General features: G+C 38.4%; 2 long non-coding RNA genes across 3 annotated transcripts in view; one reads left to right on the top strand and one right to left on the bottom strand.

Annotated features, from left to right (window-relative positions):
• The window catches only part of LOC130012270 (uncharacterized), a 173377-nt gene that overhangs the window by 17078 nt on the left and 131191 nt on the right, over positions 1 to 25108 (bottom strand). The gene's annotated exons all lie outside the window — the stretch shown is intronic.
• Positions 7139 to 18983, top strand: LOC126815038 (uncharacterized). Its single transcript, XR_007677829.2, has 3 exons — positions 7139 to 7251; positions 9538 to 9816; positions 18607 to 18983. It is a non-coding gene; the product is annotated as an uncharacterized LOC126815038 (long non-coding RNA).

A 25108-nucleotide genomic window follows, 5' to 3' on the forward strand; every position in this document is an offset into this window, starting at 1 on the left:
GTGCTTCGAAAATAAGAAAACGGTGCTCAGAAAAATGGTGTAGTGCTCTAAAAAAGTGTAGTCAGCGATGCCTCCTGACCCCTAATTGGGTGTTTCTTCTTGTGTTCTTGTGATGTGGTCAGTTGCACAGATCAGATCAGATCACCTGGCGCTCACTCGACTCATACGAGTCAGGTTTTTCAGTAGGCTTGATATCCAGTCCGCTCCCTGCGACCTTGACCGTCATTTCACTTTCACTTTGAAAAAGTTTGTTTTTGACTTATTTTCACGTATTTTCGGTGTTATCTGCGATTTTAAGTATTGAAATATGGATGGGAAACGGGAGCTCGAATTGATTTACAGTTCTGTATTATCGTAACGAAAGTGATGTGTTGTCTTCCTAGTACTTAGTTTTCATGCGAAAAAAGCTGCTCGCGACAAAATAAATTCCTATGTAAACTGCACCAGAATAGTCCACATAGATGCCGGTTTCAAGCTCTCAATTTTCAGTAGGCTTGGTATCCAGTCCGCTCCCTGCGACCTTGACCGTCATTTCACTTTCACTTTGAAAAAGTTTGTTTTTGACTTATTTTCACGTATTTTCGGTGTTATCTGCGATTTTAAGTATTGAAATATGGATGGGAAACGGGAGCTCGAATTGATTTACAGTTCTGTATTATCGTAACGAAAGTGATGTGTTGTCTTCCTAGTACTTAGTTTTCATGCGAAAAAAGCTGCTCGCGACAAAATAAATTCCTATGTAAACTGCACCAGAATAGTCCACATAGATGCCGGTTTCAAGCTCTCAATTTTCAGTAGGCTTGGTATCCAGTCCGCTCCCTGCGACCTTGACCGTCATTTCACTTTCACTTTGAAAAAGTTTGTTTTTGACTTATTTTCACGTATTTTCGGTGTTATCTGCGATTTTAAGTATTGAAATATATGGGAAACGGGAGCTCGAATTGATTTACAGTTCTGTATTATCGTAACGAAAGTGATGTGTTGTCTTCCTAGTGCTTAGTTTTCATGCGAAAAAAGCTGCTCGCGACAAAATAAATTCCTATGTAAACTCCACCAGAATTGTCCACAGATGCCGGTTTCAAGCTCTCAATTTTCAAAATTTTCTGGGGGAGGCCCCCCAGACCACCCGCCGGTGCGTTTCGCGCCTGCGGCGCTCGCGGGCGGTCGACTCTAAATCCGTGCTCTGAGAATTTAACCTTATTTTAGGCCCTGCTGTCACGTCTTTCTTCATTCACTAATTAATAGAAATGGACTGAAAGTTTATCATATATTCATTGTAAATAAGCATACTGGTTGCTTACATCAGAAATATGGGTTTGGGGTACTGTTACAGTATTGGTTAAATTTATGAAAACAATGGTTTAACTTTTGATACTGTTATTGTACTTCAAACATATCAAGTACAAAATTCGTTTAGTTAAAGACTCCATATTAGCTTGTGTTGATTGAGCCATGGTCGCTCTCCGGTCTTAACTAACTTTCTATCATTTCGTTCGTTCCTGAAGTTTTACGTTCACTTCAACCCAGGGTGATATTAGTGTTGCCTAAAAACATACCAGAGGAAGCCACAAAATAGGCTTGATCTAGCTTTTTGGGGTAAGACACAATGTCTTTGCAGGGAAGCGTCCAAGGCATATTTCATCCAAAGGTCGAGAGGCTTCGAGTGTAAGAAAAGAAAGAATGGTGATCGTACGCAGTGTGGCCCGCTTTGCCATAAATGCTACGATCTTGGGTGTAGTACAATGTAGGTATACTTAGGTTTGACTGTCAGCCGGGTCCCAGGGCCCGCCGCCTGTCCGACCTATAGGTTCAGGGATGCAAGCAGTGTTCTCTGGGCTTTCTATCAATTAGACCTCTGCTTATAATCCCTTCCAGTGAACAGGGGCCTAATCCCTGAAATTACTATGCTCTAGAAAGTTTAGCCAACTGCTGACCAGTGTGTTCGAAGCTTACAAGGGATTATGTCAAAACGATTAGGCAGCTGGTTATTATATAATACCAGATTAAAGATACATTATGGGAGATATTTATAGAGAGTTGGCCATTCTTGCTATAACAGTTCAAAAGTAGATGATGAAAGAAGAATATATTGAAAAATTCAGTCAAATTACTTTATTCTGAACATAGTTATCATCGTTGTAATATTTGCCTAGAAATGGTAGCGAAATGTGTCTTCAGCGTCCCCGAACGTTTGATTGACAGGCGTTAACTCCACCTACATATCTCGATTATCAAGTAAAGTTTTCAATGGCATACGGAAACGCTTTACCGCGGCCTCGCTAAGTACACTCTATCATTTAGCCTCGATCTAACTAACGTATTTTCATCAGGTTACCCCTTATCTGATTTAATCAATTAGTGAAATCCTATTTAAATCCGAGCTGTAGCCGAGCCATCCGTGGGTCTACAGAGTTGATTTTGGTCTTGTTGTTTAAATAAAGATCTAATTTATAATTTCTATAACATCTGAAGCCTAAATTAAGACTTGCAATAATCAGATTTAGCTCTTGCATAATGCATTTTTAAAGATACATTATGGGAGATATTTATAGAGAGTTGGCCATTCTTGCTATAACAGTTCAAAAGAAGATGATGAAAGAAGAATATATTGAAAAATTCAGTCAAATTACTTTATTCTGAACATAGTTATCATCGTTGTAATATTTGCCTAGAAATGATAGCGAAATGTGTCTTCACCGTCGCCGAACGTTTGATTGACAGGCGTTAACTCCACCTACATATCTCGATTATCAAGTAAAGTTTTCAATGGCATACGCATCCCAAACTTAGGCTGCCTATCTACAGCTAGCTCCGGCTGAGAATAGGCCCTAAGCTAATTAACCGACATTTTAATTCCTACATCGACGATTTTAGTCGAAAACACTGAGTATGCTTTTAGAAATTTTTAAAAGTATATATTTCTCTTCTATTGTCATATTGAATGAAATTAAATATGTTTATTTAGCCGCTGTGTGTATGAAAGATGTCAAACTAATCAAAGCCGAATCACAAAATAGTCCTCTAATTATTCAATATGGCGGCGCCCATGAAACATAATTTCTCAGATGCGGTTTTGTTTGCGAAAACAAATTTAGGAGTATCTAACCTTGTTTTGAAAGATAAACAGATTGAAACTCTTAAAGACAGTTTACAATGATAAAGAATTTATTGCAATATTACCCATAGCACATATTATATATCGCTTTTACGCGAGTGTCAGCGACATGGCGTGTTTACATAAAACACACGTGCTTGGTTACTTTTACTCTGTTGTCTAAACACAACGCTGTATAGTCGATAAGTCCCGCCCCAAAATGATCACGTGAACGTTTTAAATGGCGGGTAATCAGTGCAGTGTCACATTCTGGGAAGTATGACGTAGATGGGTCGCTGCGTGCAGTATGTGGCATACGGAAACGCTTTACAGCGGCCTCGCTAAGTACACTCTATCATTTAGCCTCGATCTAACTGACGTATTTTCACCAGGTTACCCCTTATCTGATTTAATCAATTAGTGAAATCCTATTTAAATCCGAGCTGTAGCCGAGCCATCCGTTGGTCTACAGAGTTGATTTTGGTCTTGTTGTTTAAATAAAGATCTAATTTATAATTTCTATAACATCTGAAGCCTAAATTAAGACTTGCAATAATCAGATTTAGCTCTTGCATAATGCATGTTTAAGCGTTCAGATTGCTTTATAAGACAATTAAAAGGACATTACCTAACACGGGCTAGCTGTAATACATAATGACTTGTATATGGTTGTGTCCAGCCGCCCCAGTGTCGAACACCTGGTGTCATTACATGTTAAAGATGTATTAATCAATTTCATGCGGCAAGATTGCTACTTGACATTTTTCTAAAAAAAAATCTCCAAGTGTAACAGTATATCTAGGCACTTGTCCGGAATTACACCGCGCAGTGTCATTACATGTTAAAGGCTCAATACCACTCTTGTTGTAACTGAATAATATGTCCCAATTTTTATTCTGGTCAACAAATTGTACTATTTTACAGTATTCCAATTAATTGATGATACAAATTTCATCTTAACACACCTAATTTAAAAAAAATTGGAAAAATTCAACTAAATGATTTGAAAAGCCTAACGTAAACCTTTTCAAATGTGACTTGGATTTAAAAATATTTTCCAACCCTCTGGACAAGTAAAATAGGATGTAATGGATAATTTACACAACAGGTAGGACACTTAAACATTAAATACTTAGAATAAGGCTAATATTTATTTACTGGAGCTGTCAAGCCAGCAAGGGTGTTATTGTCCCTTTAAAGATGTATTAATCAATTTCATGCGCCAAGGTTGCTACTTGACATTTTCCTAAATAATCTCCAATTTTGTAGCAGTACATCCTGACACTTGTCCGGAATTACACCACAAGCGTCCGGATCACACTTTATGTATTTCCAAGAATCAGATTTGATAAAATCAATGATGACTGACAGTTATGGGGTCATTTAGGTTATAACCTGAAATTCCGGATACTACTTTACTTCCATTAAATCAAATTCGGTCAATTCTTCCCAAAGCCCTGTCCAGTAGCAGCAAGGGGATGAGTACTTACTACAAACTCGGTCTGGCATTTGCTGGAAAAAACATTTGTAAGCATTTTCGATGTAAATTATGAACTGGTGTCATGGCAAGAAAATAGCAATGAGCTTTAAAGCTCAGAATTATCAGTTAATTACATTTTTGAACACGTTCATTTATTTCTGCCCTGTATACGATAAAGGACAATATTGGTGCCAGTCATTATTACATATGTGATAGAACTGGTTAAACACGTTCCAAATATTATTTTATCACAGAGATCATTGCTACGATAGATGTGGAATCAATGTTTCAACAATAGGAAGTGACGCGAACGCAAAAGGAAAGCACAGAAATACATATACATGTGTTTACATCTTTATGAGTAACACAGTGTTGCGAGATGTGGCACAGTGGCTACCAGTACTGTGCGGTACTGGCGTCCAAAACCTCTTTGGGCAACTGACAGTCAAAAAAAAAACCAAAAAAAAAAAAAAACCCACTTGCGGCGACGCATGGGTGACGATCTGGTCATGTTGCCTAGCAGATAAGAAACCTCACCCCTCAACCCTTCGTGTTTCGAGATAAGAGAGGGTGCTTTATAGTTTTACCTTACAAAACCCCACGTGATATACGTCGGGTTTCATTAAGGAAAATTGACATTTTAAATCGAAGAAATAACAGACTGACGCCCCGGCATTTTAAATTAGATATCTTTGACGTCATGAAGGCGGGGCGCATCGTGTACAAATTATATAAAGTACTAACCTGTTATGAGTTGCGCAGGAATAATACATCGTTATTATGAATGTCCGTATTAATTTTGATAAAAACAACACTTGATTTACAATTTGAAAATAAACCAAAGTTGTTTCACTAGTGGGGTGCGTATGTTTAATAAGTTCTATTAGTATAAAATTAACTTATTTTCAAGATGCTACATGCATCAATAATGAAATTAATTTTGCCAGGTAGACGGTCGGTGATACCGATACGCAGTTATACATACAAATCTATAAATTATGTAAATTTTGATAATGTAGCATCTTTACTTGTCGATCAAGTTTTGCCTGTTTCATATGTTGAGGGTCAAGAGATCTTGGTTGAATTCGATCTTAGTCTAACTGCTTGGGTTATGGCCTTATATACACAAAGCGTAACCAAGTTTGTGGGCTTTATAGTGTTAACAATTGGGAACATGGGAGCACGATCCTATCGATAATCAGCATTCCGCGACCTTTAGATAACAAACCTTAATCTCTCAACCAAACCTCCGTGTTTCGAGATAAGAGATGATGCCATTACCTTCAATGTGGCTCACATGCGGGAGCGATTCGCACCCGGCATTTGTAAACAAAATTGACAATATTTTTAATCAAAACAACAATTGGTTATTGTTATTTATAATATTTCTGCCACACCCAACTACAATTAAGCATATAATCCTACCTGAAACGGGTACAAATCCCTTCTTTTTAAATCAAAGCGACAGTAGATTGCTCTTTCCGACATTTTAAATTTACGTCTGTAACACATAAAGGCGCAGTAGTTATACGGCGTAATTATGAACGTCCGAATTAATTTTGATAAAAACAACGCTTGATTTACTTTATTGTCAATATTTGCTGATAAATGAATGTTGTTTCGGTAGATTGGACTGCGTATGTGTAATAAGTACTAATAGTATAAAATTAACTTATTTTTAAGATGGTACATACATTAATAAAGAAATTGAGTTTGCCTCTTGGAACTAAAGGCATCCAATCGTAGCTAAAAAATAAGCACATCAGTTTATCTCAGCGTTTTTAGTTACGTTCTCGTAGCTACGCGACCATCAGTTCCGGAGTAGCCCCCCTCGAAAACCTTGTGGAAGCGATAGAGGTAACGACTAATTGGTTACGATTTCAGAAGGTTTATTCTGACATAGTGAGAGAGGTCATTTCGGGACTAACATATGGTTTAATTTTATTTCAGGGGTCATTAGCAGTGGGAGGAAACTGGAGGATCCGGAGAAAACCCATGAGGTTGGACAGCTAGGCGACCCTACTCCTTGTCACGTACAACCGGGGAATCGAAACCACGCCAGTTGACTCAATGACAGACCTTATGATACAGCGCGCACGTGCTAACCATTCGGTCATCCAACCCCCCCCCCCTCCCTCGACATAGTAGAGCTGATAAAGGTGATGGAAAAAACTAAATTGAGCGTATCAAGTTCTGTGTGGGAAATCGTGAATCACGTTTTGGACATTTTGTCGGAACCCAACGGGGGAAATACCCAACAAAACCCCTCCATCTCCGGGAACCGTGCTTCGTCAATAAAACTTTAAAATATGCCCTGCGGTACACAATTCCTTCATTATGGTGGAATTGGTCCAAATCACACGCCAATCTTTACATAAATAATCCACAATGTTATCCATAAATAGTGTGTTATTTGATTATGTTCCAATTACTAAATGCCATTTAAAGAACAGGAAATTAAACTAGCGTCGTTTAATAAGACAAGGTGTTATAACGATGAGGATTATATTCGTTAGCACAATATGATTGGTAGATGTTTTCATTATCCATTCACTCGCTATTTAAGGTCTTCGGTCTTTGCGCTTTCGCCGCTTCCATTACCTTCTTCTATTGTATTTCAGACACTGAACGACGAACACGACACGACACAGAGAAGCTGCATTATTGGATCTTAAAGGTAGGTCTATAAGAAAAGTCGCTTACAACGTAATTATGTTTGTGAATTTTATTTCTATTTTGGATAAATAACCGATATTTATATTTATGCATATCTTTATAAGTATAAAGGTGAACGATATAGTTTTGTGTTTTTAGAGATGCGTTAGGTTGGGAGCTAAATCTGCAAATTGCAGGTGTGTAATTTGGCTTCAAATGTTATAATAATTATTTAAGAGAGAGGTTGGGGGTTTAGCGTCCCCTCGACACAAACTAGGTCTTTTCGAGACAAACATGGTTCAATTTTATTTCAATAATCCGCTTGTGCGTAGGGGTCTTTGCCCTAAGCAGTGGTAGGAAACCAAAGTACCCGGAGAAAACCCACGTACAACCGGGGAATCGAAACCACACCAGTTGACTCAATGACAGACCTTATGATACAACGCGCAGGCGCTAACCATTCGACCCCCCAAAATTATCTAATAACATTTAATAACATCATGACAAGTTAGAATCAACTCTCTACACCTTGGGTGAAATTTAAATGGATTTAAAATTATAGACAATCGAGGCTAAGTTTCGGTTGTCAAGTACCGTTGCTACGATAACGAATGATCTATACTATATTTTCAAATAGTCATAATTACTTTGCTCAGAATAAAGTAATTTGAATGAAATTTTCAATATTATCCATTTTTTTATCTATTGTTTTTTTAACTATTATAGCTGGAACATCCAGTTCTTTAACTAAATCTTACATAATGCATTATTTAAGTTTTTGAATTAATAGAATTTTTATAAACCGTGGCATTTGTAATTTTAAATGAAATGGGGTTAACGTTCTACATTTCGGCACCCACTGGGATAATGAAGAAGGGCATAAAGAGGCTTTGGAGATCTGCCAATCTGATTAAAACACAGATCATATTTCGTTTCGTTTTTATAGTTCAAAATTTCGTTTTATTTGTCTTTGCTACACTAGGATCTGGAAGAGTTGTTTCTAAATGATAAGGCTAGCTCAATTTTTCGACCTAACCCTGGACGTAGTCCCAATGCTTACCCTAACCCTACAATCTCATCAACAATCACGTGTCGTAATCTTATTTACATCTCAGCGACCTTGACAAAAAATTAAGCTGGGCTTAACAAATAGATTTAGTCGATCAGGGGCCTGTTTCACGAAATTTTAACTAAGATAAAATCCAAATTTTAGTAATTTGATTGGATAATATTAGATTGATTTTAGTGCTTAGCCAATCAAAATTGAAGTATCTACTAAAATTTGGATTTTATCTTTAAGATTTCGTGAAACATGACCCTGGAAGAGTTGTTATAACCTGCATTCTGACTGAGGGGTTGAGCTCGGTTCATACTACATCCGTATCCATAAACGTATCCGCATCCGCACCCGCATTTTGCCGTTCAAATAGAAAACGCGAAAACGTCCGGTTTTCAAGACTGAATTGTCTGTCAGAGATTGACTTTTTATATGGGGAGATGATGTAATATGGGGAAAGTACTTGCTGATTGGCTAAAGCTCGGCTCACCAGGCTCACTAGCCGAAATGCCGGACGCTCTTTACAAAAATACGCTCTGGGAGCAATCAATCCGGCTTCACGGACGCAGTTGTTTTTGTGCGCAATACATGCCGGATTCTATTTGAACCCTTTCTCTAAAAATGACTAAAGTATACCAGTACGTATTTACAGATACGGATACGGATGTAGTATGAACGGACCTTTAGGGTCTGTTACGGCGACCTTCCACTACAACCGGTTAGATCCTCATGTAGTGTCGGTCATCGAGAGTATAAAAAAAAACGAAACGAAATATAGATCTGTATTTTTATTAAAATTGAGATTGAAATAATTTGACTAAAATCTTCAGCATATTATTTTTACGTTATCTAGTTTTTAACTATTATAGCGAGAACTGTCAGCTCTTTATCTATTCTTCTATAATGCCCCTTTGGTGGTAAATAAAGCTAGTTTTTTCAAGGAAACCAGTTGGTCTAAGCGGCCCAGATCTACCCAGTCCGTCCCTGCACCTTATCGCTGATCTGTGAGTAGGGTGCAGGAAAACTAAATCAAGCTCGTTTCGAGATCTCCTCCAGGCAACCGAGGCCCAAGGAAACCAGTTAGTCCGCCCAGAGTTACCTAGTCCGCCCCAGTACCGTATGTCCAATTTCTGTATGACGTAATCCTCATGCCAATGAGCACCCAAGGAAACCAGTTGGTCCCAGTCCACCCCAGAACGGGACAATTAAGTTTGGGTAAATATTTTTGTTTTGTTTTTTTTTCCTTTGCAGATGAATCGGTCAGTTTTTCTGTGTATATTTTGGTTGGTGTTGGCGAGTAATGCCACATCCCCTGGTGGATTGTATGGGATGTATGGCCCAGTATATAGTGTTTTTCGACCACAGTATCTAAATATTATTCAAAATCAAGACAGATTAAACCGTTTATTTACGGGTGGATCTTACAAAAAAGGCAAAAAATACGTCACAGGAAACAAACTCTACACCGGTCTCTATGGCAATGGATTTCTGGGAAGAATTTTCTGGACTTCACGGTCTTTGGGTCTTTGAGTGAGTATGTATCTGTAAATATCGCCATTTTTGAGTGAGTAATTACCTGTAAATTTAATATTGGGTTATCATTGTTTTTGAACAGGGATCACACTGGCTTTCAATTTTTTTTCCGCCAAAATAGATGATAATTTTTATATAAAAAAATGTTCATATTTTTTTCCGCCAACTGGAATATTTTATCTGCCAAAAATATGTGATAAAAAAGACAACATCTAACGATTTTATGTCTCAGCTAGGCTTATTAATATTCTAAAACAATTACCGATATATTCAATACAATATACAACAACTGTAAAAATCTGTCTGTTAATAATACATTAGCACAGTTTGGATACAATAAGATCCTTTTTTATTTTTGGTGACTTTAGACTATTTGTACACCGTACTGCACAGTATATTTTGAGTATTTACACGTCAGATCTCATTCAAGGATTGCCAATTTTCTATAAATTGATGTGTTGCGTGTACAATAGGCCTATAGTTATTTTCAATGCGTTCACGGTTTTTCGTTTCATCCAAACGGATAGACGCTGTTCGTTGCCCGACCCTCTATTCTGGGCGGCTGCATCACTTACAAACGGGGGGGGGGGCATTGGTCACGCCGGAAAATCCAGAGGAACTTTCTCGGCCAACACTGCGGAGAGGGAACTCAAAACCTCCTGTTAGCGGGTCAATGCCGTCTTAACACAATGTGTACCTCGAGCCGTGTCCCATCTTTGCTATACAACATGATCTTTAATGTTTAAACACTAACCCTTATAAGACATATAGAGAGAGAGAGAGAGAAATGGGGTTTAACGTCCACTCGACACAAACTAGGTCATTTCGGGACTAACATATGGTTCAATTTTATTTCCATAATTCGCTTGCGCGTAGGGATCTTTAGCTGTGGGAGGAAACCGGAGGACCCGGAGGAAACCCACGAGGTTGGACAGGCGACCCTACTCCTTGTCACGTACAACCGGGGATTCGAAACCACGCCAGTTGACTCAATGACAGACTTTATGATACAGCGCGCGCACGCTAACCATTTAGCCATCCAACCCCCCATATAAGACATATAGAAATAAGACATATAGAAATAGATTTCACTAAAAATAAACACACTTGTATGGATATACTACTTCTGAATTTTATTAACATGCTACGTTTCAATACACATACAGGTATCGTTTTTTCCTTATCAAGCAAATAATGATTAAGTAACAAAAACGTGGTGCAATATATAGATGAACACTTTGGAAGCCATATAGCAGATAAAACAATAACAACAAATTGATTAACAAGATGAAAGATATAATATATAGACAACAGGTAGAAACCATTTAGCAGATAACACAATAACAACAATTAATCAACCAGATCAAAGATAACAATTAATCAACCAGATCAAAGATAACAATTAGAAACCATTTTGCAGATAAACCAATGACCACAATTAATTAACCAGAACAAATATATAGATAACAAGAAGAAACTATTTTAGCAGGTAAAAAGAAAAAAGAACATGTGGTACATGCCCCCCCCCCCCGCCAATTTCTGTTCATCTATATATTGCACCACGTTTTTGTTAATTAATCATTATTTGCTTGATAACGATACCTGTATGTGCATTGAAACGTAGCATGTTAATAAAATGTCATTGAGTCGACTGGCGTGCTTTCGAATCCCCGGTTGTACGTGACAAGGAGTAGGGTCGCCTGTCCAACCTCGTGGGTTTTCTCCGGGTCCTCTGGTTTCCTCCCACTGCTAAAGACCCCTACGCGCAAGCGAGTTGTTGAAATAAAATTAAACCATATGTTAGTCCCGAAATGACCTAGTTTGTGTCGAGTGGACGTTAAACCCCATTTCTCTCTCTCTCATGTTAATAAAATTCAGAAGTAGTATATCCATACAAGTGTGTTTATTTTTATACGTCCACATTCATAATGTGAACGTATTATGCCGTCGCCCCTGTCTGTGTGTGTGTGTGTGTGTATGTATGTATGTGTGTGTGTGTGTGTGTGTGTGTGTGTGTGTGTGTGTGTCTGTGGTTCGCCTACAGGGCGCAATTCTTCATGGATTTTCTTCAAACTTGGTATACTTATTCCTTATACCCCAAGGAAGATCCCTATTGTTTTTGGTGCATGCCCGACCCCCCGGGGCAGAGCCACGCCCATTTCTAGTATTTGTTTGTTTGTCGTCTACAGGCCACATTTCTTAACTTATAATCTTGCATACACATTCTTTGTACCCTAAGGAACATCCCTATCGTTTGGGGTACATGCCCAACCCCCAGGGGCAGAGCCACGCCCATTTCCCATTTTCTTTTCGTGTGTCTTTGTGTCGCCTACAGGGCGCAATTCTTACTGGATTTTCTTCAAACTTGGTATACTTATTCCTTATACCCCAAGGAAGATCCCTATTGTTTTTGGTGCATGCCCGACCCCCAGGGGCAGAGCCACGCCCATTTCTAGTTTTAAAAAGTACCATATCAATCAAAGCAGGAATGTGGACGTATATTGCAGCGGTAGCGATGCTCTTGTTTGTTGAAACACTGATTATCGATCAGTTATATTTTTATTGCTATGGGTGGTCCTGTAGGAAATGAAATAAAAATGACATAAAATGGGGTTGAGCGTCTTGCTGTTCTGCTCCGACTGAGCTAATGGAGACGGCCATACGCCATACAGTGTGCTATGAGGGAAATATTGCTCGGGAAGCGACACTATAGTCTACACTTTTAAGGAATCTTTTACGTGCACGCCAATGTACATGTACATACGGGGACCTCGGTTTATCGTCCCATCCGAACGACTAGACAGTTGTCCTTGCCAGGCCCTCCGTCCTGCACTACTGGCAAGGGGACACCACGCCGGAAAATCCGATGAACTTTATCGGCCAATGCAGGGATCGAACACGAGACCTTCAGACTTGCGAGCCATCGTCTTACCCACTTATAAGCCACCGTGGCAGAGCTCACACTGGCTTTCAATTGTTTTTTTCGCTAAAATGGATGATAATTTTTATATAAAAACAATGTTCATATCTTTTCCCGCCAACTAGAATATTCTATCTGCCAAAAATGTTTGATAAAAAAGACAACACCTAACAATTTTATGTCTCAGCTAGGCTTATTATTTACCTACCGATATATACAATATACAACAACTTTAAAAACCTGTCTTTACATAATAGATTAGCAAAGTTTGGATTTTATAAGATCCGATTTTATTTTTGATGACTTTAGTCTATTTGAACACGGTACTGCACAATATATTTTCAGTATTTTACACGTCAAATCTCATCCAAGGATTGCCAATTTTACAAATATAATACAAATGGCGAACTTTTCTCTCTCAAGAATCGTCACAATTATCGATCAGTGGTGTTAATATAATTTGAAATAATGATATCCGATAGGCATGTTTGTATAGCCTATTTTACATGCCGTATATGAAGCCACTGTAAACGGAATTCAGCTATCAAAATATTTAATTTTCTTCGAAAGGAACTGTCGGCCATTTTGATTACATCCTGTTGTTGTTTATTACAAATTTAACTTTTAATACATAATGCATGATATTATGAACAGGTTGATTTAATTAAGTTATTTACATCTGAATGAGTAGGCCTAATATATAGAAGATAGGTAAAAACACTAAATAGTAAAATGTTCTTGTATATCTAAAAGTCACTTTAAAACAGATTTAAAATAATACAAAGTTCTTGTATATCTAAAAGTCAATTTAAAACAGATTTAAAATAATACAAAATTCTTGTTTATCTAAAAATCACTTTAAAACACAGTTTTAAAAATGCTGTCGTGTGAAGAGAGGGCGGGTCATCTTCTCACTTTGTCATAATGAAAACAAGTTAAAATAGGAGATCCAAATGCCTGATGTGTTTTTTGGGTTTTTTTTAATAAGTTTACTGAAATACTTTTACTTGTCTTTTATGTTATTTAATAAGTTTACTAATATACTTTTACATGTCTATTATATGTTATGGTTTTCTTTGTTGTACCTTATTTTTTATTTTTAAAGAATCTATTCGCTTTTTCAAATTGTATCATTGTAAAAGCGCCATAGAGCAGCTGTTTCCAGCTGGATTTTGGCGCTATATAAGTTTAATAAATTATTATTAAGCTTTCATATTACATATGAAAGCTTATTGTTTCTGTTAAGATTATTATTGTTATTTTTTTTTTGTGTTTTGTCCACAAATCGGATTTCTCAGAATCTAACCATAGGATCGTTCTGAAACTTTTACCAATCCCCCCAAAAATGGGTGGTGGCTGTTGATTAAATATATTTTCAAAACGTTTTACGAATCCGAAATCACCGAATTTTACGAAGGAATGCATTTGACCTACAATGCTGTAACTCTGTGACTATTTGACCTATTTTACTAATTCTTTTTTCTTTGAGTATCTTGAAACATTTACTTCAAATCTGCAATTTCGGATTTTGGCATTTCGAAAATTCGTCGCTGTCATTTCGAACCGGAAGTTATTATCAATTTGACAACTTCTTTAATAGTTGTGCGATTTTCGTGAAATTTAGAATGTTAGTAGATCTTGCCAATGCGACTTCAATGATGTCCTCGGAAATTTTCTAAATTATCTCCCCTTGGTGAAATTAAGGATCAAATTTTTCAAAAAAATCGACGAAATATAGGTCAAATTGCCTTGAAATTTTTTTTCTGTACTAGCTAAGACAGTACTGATGAGTACACAAAATATGGAGTTTGTCGAGCAAACCGGAAGTGCCACCATCTCAAAATGTGAAAAGTCCATACGGCTTTTGCAATATTTTACTTAAAGACATAAGAGTTACATTTTCTGAATGCTTGAAGGAAAGCCTAAAAATCTATCGGTTTAGAATTTTGATTTAGGTCAACTGATGGACGCCATTTTGAAATGAAAATGAAAATTAGTGAAAAATCCACATTTATGGGCTTGAAAACATACACAATTGGTCGTGGCTTAGAGAATCTGTCTCCTATTACCGAAATTAATACATTTGAGGATAGCCTGGATCATGGTCGAATGTTTGGTATTTGAATATTTCAAAAATTCGAATTTCTCCTTTGATGTTTTCCGTGCCGACAAGGTTGTTTTCGAGTTTAGCTGGTTTTGATTTCGCGCATGCGCTACACAGGAACCAACGGTACCATGAGTACTAAATTCCGGCGAGCAACTTTTCACGTTGGTACCTAGGCACCCTGAAAATTTCAAGGTGATACCTGCATTCGTTCAAGTCGTTTGTTCTTGTCACCTGCCTTTCGTCGTTTTTACGGCTTCCATGAGGGAAAAAAAGTGGAATTTCGCCGTGACACCGGCACCGATTGTCCGAAAACCATGAAATTTGGACACAATACGCCCATTACCACCCCGGACTCTGTGCTTTACCCCCATTTTGATCCCATTAAAAAAAAAGAGTTTTAGCAAAAAAACGATTTTCGGAATTTAATATTGGTTTTAACCCTGTAATACCCAGACATGATATATTATTATAATCCCTATGAAATATTTTAATTATTTACTGCTATAATATGAATTATCACTTATTCCCCGTTAAATAAATATCGGTCACCTGGTGCCGCTGTACAACTGAAAGGACACTGGCCTCAAGTCAATTTACGGAGAGAGAGAGAGAGAGAGAGAGAGAGAGAGAAATGGGGTTTAACGTCCACTCGACACAAACTAGGTCATTTCGGGACCAACATATGGTTTAATTTTATTTCAATAATTCGCTTGCGCGTAGGGGTCTTTAGCAGTGGGAGGACCCGGAGAAAACCCACAAGGTTGGACAGGCGACCCCACTCCTTGCGTCAATTTACGGCTTCCATGAGGGGAAAAAAGTGGAATTTCGCCGTGACACCGGCACCGATTGTCCGAAAACCATGAAATTAGGACACAATACGCCCATTACCACCCCTGACTCTGTGCTTTACCCCCATTTTGATCACATTAAAAAGAAAAGAGTTTTAGCAAAAAAACGATTTTCGGAATTTAATATTGGTTTTAATTAATTTTGAAATTGGAAATGCAAAGAGATTTTATCGCCTCTTCCGTATGTGATAGGTATTGGTACTATACACATTATCCTTAAAAGACAATTTTTTAAACTGACCGTAACGATGCATCGACACTAGAAACCGAAATCGCCTATTTTGACCTATTTTGACTGCTGGGGTATCTTTCCGTACGTGACAAGGAGTAGGTCGCCCGTCCAACCTGTGTATTTTTTCAGGATCACCCGGTTTCCCCCCACTGCTAGACCCCTACGCGCAAGCGAATTATTGAAATAAAATTGAACCATACGTTAGTCCCGAAATGACCTAGTTTGTGTCGAGTGGTCGATCAACCCCATTTCGCTCTCTCAATTTTAGCACTCCTAACTCTAAAACTAAATGCAAGGAACGGGCCTATTTACAGAGGTCACTATCATGTACATATCAATTCTGCTGCCAACCCACCCACGCGAACATGACTAAATTATGAAACATTGTCTAGTCGTTTGTATGTTACGACAAAACGAGGCCAGCGTGGCTCATTTGCTGCAGAACGGAAGGCCTTGCAAGGATTAGTGTCTAGTCGTTTGGATGGTACGAAAACCCGAGGTCAAAGTGGTTCCCCGTTGGCAGTGGTGAAGTATGGAAGGCCTAGCAAGGATCTGTGTCTAGTCGTTTCGATGGGACGAAAAACGCCCGTCCCCTCGTCCATGGTACAAGGATTAGTGCCTAGTCGCTTGGATGGTATGCAAAACAGAGGTCCCCGTTCTCTCCCTTTGTCTGTGGTTCTTGACCGAAGGCCCGACAACTAACTTTGCGTGCAGTTTTTTTTAGGTAGCACGAAAAATCGAAATCCTGTGTGCATATTGGCGTGCACGAAAAATAACCCTTTGCATTTGGAATTTTATGCACCCACCCCACCCTCGAACAACGCTTAACATAACATTTTGTTTTCACTACCTACATTGTAAAATTTGTTTGATTTCAGATGACTTAGCCCCGGTTTTTCACAGTGAAAGATTTTGATGAAACTTGACATGCATGTTTATAACCCAAAGATATGGTTCCTTTCGATATTTGCGCATATCGAATCGTAACTTCATGAATTATGGTCCCTGATTGTAAGAAAAATCACTTTATATTTCGCGTGTTCTCTATCTATCTCTCGGAAATGGAATATGGAAATACACAAGCTAGCTAGTGTATTACAGGTTGGTGGTGGTGGGGATGAGGTCTTCTATTTGCAATGATTTTTTGACTACAAAATATACGCTCTAACTCATTACTCAAACTACAGCAAAAAAAAAGCGGAACGGAAACCCGATTTTATATATTCTTACAATAGCAACGCACTTCGGGATTAACTTAGAAATGGTTCCACTACTGATGTCTTCCGCCTTACTCCTGCCACAGTAGTGGCTTGTCCTACGGAGTTCCTTTCTGCAAGTTTTTTTTAGTCAAATGACTACAAAAAGGTTACTGGCCTATGTATAGCTCCCTTAATTTACACATAAACTGACCTAAAACTGCACTGCACATATAATAAACCAATTCCCATTGAAATAAAGGTGAAGCCGTACCGCATAATTATATGATTTGATGAAACCCAACTGCTACCTGAAGTTTCTCGCCTATCGAAGTTATAATATCCGCCGGTGTCATGGCGGCTCGCACATTATAAGAATCATTGCTTTGAAAATGTAGAACGCATTAACACAAAGAAAAACTGATGGGTAACTAGTTTAGTGGTCCAGTCTTCACTATAATTTGTGATAGAATTACTTATTTAAAAAAAACTGAATGATGTAAAAATAAAAATGGTTGGAGTGCCCAAGTTTAGATTTGTCGTTGATTTCATAAAGATGTTAGGATATAGAACGTTAAATACTGTGTGATTCAACATGGCGGCCGAGGGGTTTAATATGATATAAGTACGAAATACATGTACATGTAGTACCAAATGGTTTATATGTATGAGAGTCAAGGTTTGGACTAAATGTCTTGGGGAAGTAGGGGGCGACTAGCATGTGCCTCTCTTTAGTGGACCGATGTGAGATTGCCCATTGTATTAACTGGACGGGTAGGCCTATTCACCTTCAGTTATGTGTCAATGTCAAATAAGCGGCTTCGTATCAACACGGTCGGCTCTGGGCCGGTTTAATTCTACGTATCTCTCGTAGCTGAGAGAAAAAAGATTTTTTAGCCCAGAGAATATCTTCCGTCAGAGTGGTTGTTGATTCATAGATTCTAATAACCCCTTTTGAAGTTTATATGAAAGCTTTGATATCTGCTATGCAGATCTAGTTATTATTATTATTATTTTATTATTATTATTATTATTATAAGGTATGTGTAGTGCCTGTGACTTCACCAACCAATCAACCGGATTAAGGTTGTAATTGAAAATTTGAAAACCGTTTTTGGCTTTCGGATTCTTAAATCTTAATAGCTGAATTAGTTTTAATCAGATTGGTTTGAACTTGCCGTAAAATGAATATAATAACCATTGGCTATAAGTACATGCAATTAAGATTTTTCATCTTATGTGGTCTTTAAGATTTTTTTTTCCTGACAGTTCTCGAAAAGAATCGCCAGTACCGCAAAAGATTATCGCCAAGCCAAAATTGCAACTTTGGCGACCGACAGTGTGAGCTCTGCACCGTGACTCCTCTTGTAGGTAGGTAGGGGCCCAAGTGGACTCCTCCACCGGGGGATTTAATGATGTTTAGACGGCCCAGACTCCTCTTATTGCATCTAAAAATATACATGATTTTCTTTTATTTGTTTCAGGTAATCTCAGAAATTTATAAATAATATTAATCATAGCGAATTGGTAATCGGAGAAAAATAAACATTATGGGGACCATCTTATCAGAAACCATAAAATTGTTGCAGGCGTAGAGACACCAGATTCTGAATAAATAGCAGGTACAGAAAAAGGATGATCAATTTCCTGTGTAAATAAATGTGGCAAGGACATTAGTGGGTTTCGTCAAACTGTTTTTTTTTTTCAAATTGTGACATTTACAGAGAATACAAAAACAAGAAACACATCCATCGTTAGATATAACTTTTAGTGATTCTTAGCTATAGTGACATTAAAGAAGCTAATTCGCTAATATTGACACAAATGGGTCGCAACGCATGTAATAATGTAATATGAATGTATATAAACTGATTTACATTCAATCGTTTCTGTTTTTACTGTAATTTCTAATCAGTTATGTTCGGCGAAATACGGCAGAAGTCTCTGTCGAATGGCAATCTCAAGCGTCTGGATATTCCAGTCTGCACTGATAGTATTTATTACGCATGCTCTCCAGATAAGAATATGGCGTCACATTTTGACATGACTTGTGGAATATGTCTAGCCCCATTCTTCGAATCCCCTGTTACAAATGGCGCAGAAACGCATTATGGCACACGATTCGTGGGCCAATGGTAAAATGTTTATTTTGTCTTAGATATTGGATATCAGAAGCCCATCTTTTCCCGGTAAGATCACGACAAATGTGCTGATTTAAATTGACAAATAATTCGTGTTTTCAAAGTCGAAGACTTTGGATAATATTGAGTTAAAGACTAAGCTACTTTAAAGAGAGTTTTCACAATGTCAAGATGTTTAAGACACCCACCAGCGTATTCTGCATTAAACGATACAACAGATTTAAAGGAAGTATGGCTCGATTCTTTAGATACCCACCAGCGTATACTTAATCTCTATTAAACTTACATTATGCAAGAGCTAAATCTGTCTATTGCAGGTCTTTCTTTAGGTCTGAAATGTTATATAAGCTATTAATTAAACATTATGGAAGAGCTAAATCTGTCTATTACAGGTCTTTCTTTAGGTCTGAAATGTTATATAAACTATTAATAATGCATGTATCAAATAATCCATTGTGTAGACGCGGCCATAACATTGAAGATAGTTACCACTTCCTTCTACACTGTCCAAATTATTTTAATACGACAAACAACTATAAAAACTCTCCCACCCGATAAACAAAACATTCGCAGGCCCGGCGGAGTGGGGGGGGGGGCGGCAAATTATTTGGCCACAAGTACTATTTTCTCCAGGTTATTGCACGCACGTAACTATTCAATAAAAAGAAGAGGCTTGATTTTAACATGAAAGTGAGACTTCTAGTACGTAGACTTTCAGAAGAAGAAAACCCTGCTATGCTCTATACCGATCTTTGGGTTAAGAGACCTACGGTTCCGAGGGTCGCCCCCATGGAAGGCCTATAAAATCCGTACATATTTCAAATTTTGCGTGAAAAGCAGGGGCTATAGCTTTAGAATGTAAGGTCTGATGCTACCAAAGTCGACCTCATCCAAGAACTTTTGATCCTTAACACACAGTTTAAGTTTCATCGTGAACGGTTCACGATACCGATTGAAGTTTCATCTAAATCGAGTATATAACTGTGACCTCTAGATGGTCCACGACCTGGGTATTACATGCTTTTATTATACTAGTTTCGTAAAGGGGAGTGGCTATTTGACGGGGAAGTTTTGGTCCCATTTTGAGGAAATAATTATGGTGTAGAAGATGTTTGAAAATAAGATAGAAATTGTGACCTCTAGACTTCCCATAAGCTAAAGAAGTGATAATTCGTACAGCCAGGGGGTCATAATCCAGGAAGTTACGATCCAATACGCGCCAATATCGAAAGGGACCCAGATCTTTGGATTGAAGATATATATTTTAAGGTTCATCAAAATCGGATAAGAATTCAAGCCGCTGTATAGTCTACAATCTGGGTATTACGGTCAGATTTAAATATTAAAGCCACCGGCAGATTTCGTCAAGGTCACGATATGTGATCAGGACTAGGGCACGTGATTGTTGCCGAGGGTTAGGGCTAGATCTCGGGTTAAGATTGGTGCTATCCCTGTTTACAATTTTGCATATTGTGACTTTGGTGAAATCTGTAGGTGACCTTGATTTAGATCTAACTCGGGTATTACATGCGTTTAGTTGGGCAGCTCGACCCGATCTTCAGGAAATGTGAACTCAACCGTAATTATGGTATAACAGTGATATATTCGAACGGATAAATCGGATAAAAATTGTAACCGACACAAGCTAAAACCCCTTTTTTTCGTACAGCCAGGGGCTATAATCCAGGAAGTTACAATCGGATATGCGCGAATATGGAAAGGATGAAAATTGTGACCTTTAGAGTTTCCGTAAGCTAAAAACGTGATTTTTCGTATAATCAGAGGTCATAACCCATGAAGTTATGGTCCGATTTATGCCAATATCGAAAGTAATAAAACCGAGATCTTTGGGAGATAGACCTATATTTCAAGTTTCGTCAATATGGGATTAAAGTTGTGACCTGATATAGTTGAACGGTTTTTACAATCAAAAAAAAACTATTTCTTCTACAGGGTCCACAAACTAAAATGTCATTGTTCGTACAAACAGGGGCATTGATCCAGGAAGTGACGGTCCTATATGCGCCAATATAGCAAGGAACCGAGATCTTTCGGTAATAAACATACATTGTAAGTTTCATCAAAATCGTATAAAACTTGTGACGTCTAGGGTGTCCACAACCTTGGTATTTTTATGCATTTTTTGTCAAGTTCACCATCGACTGTGTTTGTATGGTAAGGAAGTTAAAAAAGACATACAATTTCACTTCATTGCTGAATAGTTTTATTAGCCAGAAATCGCTCAGAAAGCATCTCCGACGATCTAGACCCCCAAGAGCTTCCCGGGCCTAGACGGCCCCTGGACCCTCACCTAAGGACCTAGGATGTTAGCCCCCCCCCCCAATAAAGAATTGCTTCCGCCGGCCCTGATTCGCATCTTACTATATGGTGACTCGAATTCACACAAATCAACTAACGAAAATATTGTATGTGCTGTTCATGATTTTATTAAATAATGCAAGCGCTTTGAAATTTAATAATTAATAATCAACTCAAATAACTGCACCCTGTCGAATAGTTTCATTATGGATGTTATACAGTCTTTTCGATGTCCTTTGTATATTGGACCTTCGCCCCGCCCCGCCCCGCCCCGCCCCGCCCACCAACGTCGGTTATACGTTACAATAGCCGCCCATTATTTTGAGGTAACGAACTTAAACTCAGCAGTCGAGTATCGACCCCTTCTTGGTCCTGATGATAGCTAAAACATGATTATATTCTTCCTGTAATCTTATTATATACTAGCAGGATATCCAGCTTCGCTCGGGGGTCATAACTCCGAAACCGGAAGTGGTATACTAACGCCACCTGGCCTATGTTACTCCCCGGTCCGAGCTACCCCTATACCCCAAACTTCAGAATCGGGACAGACCTAGTGTAGCCGCCAACCCCTCGCTCGGGGGTCATAACTCCGAAACCGGAAGTGGCAGACTAACGCCACCTGGCCAGTGTTACTCCCCGGTCCGAGCTACCCCTATACCCCAAATTTCAGACTCGGGGCAGACCAAGTGTAGCCGCCAACCCCGAACAGACAGACAGACAGACAAACAAACAGACAGACAAACGACAGTCACAAATATTAGTATAGAATATATGTACTTTAATAATCCATGTACATGTATATTGATAATTATAATATATGTTTATATCATTTATGTATCTTGCTTTTGGGAAGCCGATTTATAATATAAGCCTTTGACTTGTTTCGGTATCCTGTGAATAAAATATTGTTTAAAAAAAACTCTCGATGTCATCGGATACTGGAGATTTTAACTAGATTAGAACAGTTCGCCATTTAGAAATGGGAAAGTGAGGCTAAGACTCGAACACACCAGTGCCCTGGTTACCACATTCCACACATCTTGTCAAAACTACAAACATTGATAACTTGGCTCAGAATGAAGTAATTTGACTGAAATTTTCAATATTTTCATTTTACATTAACTATTTTTGAGCTATTTCAGCAAGAATCGTCAGCTCTTTATCTAAATCTTTAAACGATACAACAGAAACTCAAATTTTTAGACACCCACCAGCTTATACTTAAATTTCAGAATTAAAGGACGTATGGCTCGATATTTTGGAAACTCAAAATGGACGTTTAAACCCTAAAATCAGACTCGTGCTGGACGGATAGGCAAGGTGGACAGCTGCCTACCTAGAAATGGTTCCACTACTGATGTCTTCCGCCCTACTCCAGTCACAGTAGTGGCTCGTCCTACAGAGTTCCTTTGCGCAAGTTTTTTAGTCAAATCACTACAAAAAGGTTACTGGCCTATAGCTTCCTTAATTTACACATAAACTGACACAAAACAGTACTGCACATAGCTTAACATATAATAAATCAATTCCCATTGAAATAAAGATGAAGCCTTACCGCATAATTATATGATTTGATGAAACCCAACTGCTACGCGAAATTTCAACTGGCAGCTTGCGTAATACGTCATTACAAGAAACATCGCTATGCAAAGATAAGATAAGATACGATTTTATTGCATCGAAACATCCATTTAGGACAGCATACAATATAAACATGTACATAAAATTATAACAATATGACAATTATAACACAAGACACACAGTATTGCATCGGAACCTTCCCTGAGGACAACATACAATATACGAAATATTAAGTACAGGTGCATCGGAACCTCCCTTGAGGACAACATCCAATATACAAAATATGAAATACAGGTGCAAAAAATTGGACGGATACAGAATTATGGACGGACATAAATTCAGAGCACTGTAGAACGCATAACCACAAAGAAAAACTGTTCGGTAACTATTGTAGTGGTCCAGTCTTCACTATTTGTCATAGGATTACTTATTCCAATACAAACTGTAATGATATGTGTTGACAATTGTGCGCTTGAACGTATTTGAACTTGCGTAAGGAGTCTTAGACTGTATCAATTGTAACGTTAAACACACAGTTTAACGTTACAAGTATAGTAACTACCGCCTATCTGCCCTTATAAATGCGCAAGAAACATAGGTAACCGGAAATGTTTGATTTAAATTGATAGCACTCGAATCCGATGAGATTTCCAATCAGGATATAGGGAGTGGAGTGGTTGTGTGTCCCCTCTTTCGAAAATATGCCCATGCGAGGTTGAAAAAGTGCCCTCTCTTCTAGGGGCTAAATGAGATGGAAGCAATGACGAGCTTTGCGTCATGCTTTTAAGGTTTTGCGCCCCTTTGAGTTTTTGTGCAATGCTTAACCAGTGTCAAACATATACCGTGGGTCAGTATAAGACAAAACAATCGACATTTGTTAATTTATCCTTTTCTATCAACTCATCCAGTTCCGCGAGTTATTCGTTTGGACGCAATTTTGCAACGGTCCCTCTAAGTGTGGGATAAAGCACGAGACTGAGGTTATACTGGGGAAAAAAAGGCCGAGGTTTTTCTGTGGAGGTTTTTTTTTCTGAAGTCTTCCTTCCCCAGCATAACCGAAGTCGAGGACTTTATCTTGCTTATAAACCGTCTTTGTTTACATGTAAGCAAGATGGGAATATCTCAGAATTCCCATAAGAAAAACCTTAGATCATGTTTTCTTATGAAAAAAAACCTACCCTGGAAGAATAACCTGTTACAGGTTTAAAGAAAAACTTTCAGAAGAATAACCCCGAATTTCCCTGTATATATCCAAACACCCCCCCCCCCCCGGCTTTCTATTCCGGGCATAGCTGTAAATCCTGTGGTCCAATTCTAACTTTTTTTTTCAATTGTACAATTGGTAAGAAAACGTCGCAATTTGACGGATATAACCTGATTTTATCACTACTTATATGGCCATGCGCACTCAAATAAATAATATTTGTAAAGTGTTTACCCCCTCCCTCCCTCCCTTCCCATCCCCCTGATTATACAGTGCGGCCCTTGCGCAACTGATTCCGTCTGATACGCTTATGATCAAACCAACCAGTTGGCAACAGTGAGTGAGTGAGTGGGGGGGGGGCTACATTGTATATACCAAACGACATTCTTTTCTTGGATTCAGGAAAATTAAAATTACTATTACATTGCCGTCTAAATATATGTACAGGATCTCATCCTATACTTCCTTCATCAAAGTTATTCATCACAAGGAATTCCGGTCTACCGATCTATAGTGAGTGACGGAATATTTATCTTTGATAACAGAGAGACGGAGAGAGATGGGGGTAGAGATTGGAAAGGGGGGAAGAGAGTGGGGATGAGGGAAATAGAGGGAGTGAGAGAAAGGGGTAGAGAGGGGGAAAGAGAGAGGGAGTGAGGGAAATAGACGTAGTGGGAGAAAGGGAGATAGAGAGAATGTAAAGAGATTGGAGATACATGTACATGCAGGGGGGGGGGG

Source organism: Patella vulgata, chromosome 3 (genome assembly GCF_932274485.2).
Source record: "Patella vulgata chromosome 3, xgPatVulg1.2, whole genome shotgun sequence".
In the NCBI taxonomy this organism is placed as follows: Eukaryota; Metazoa; Mollusca; class Gastropoda; family Patellidae; genus Patella; species Patella vulgata.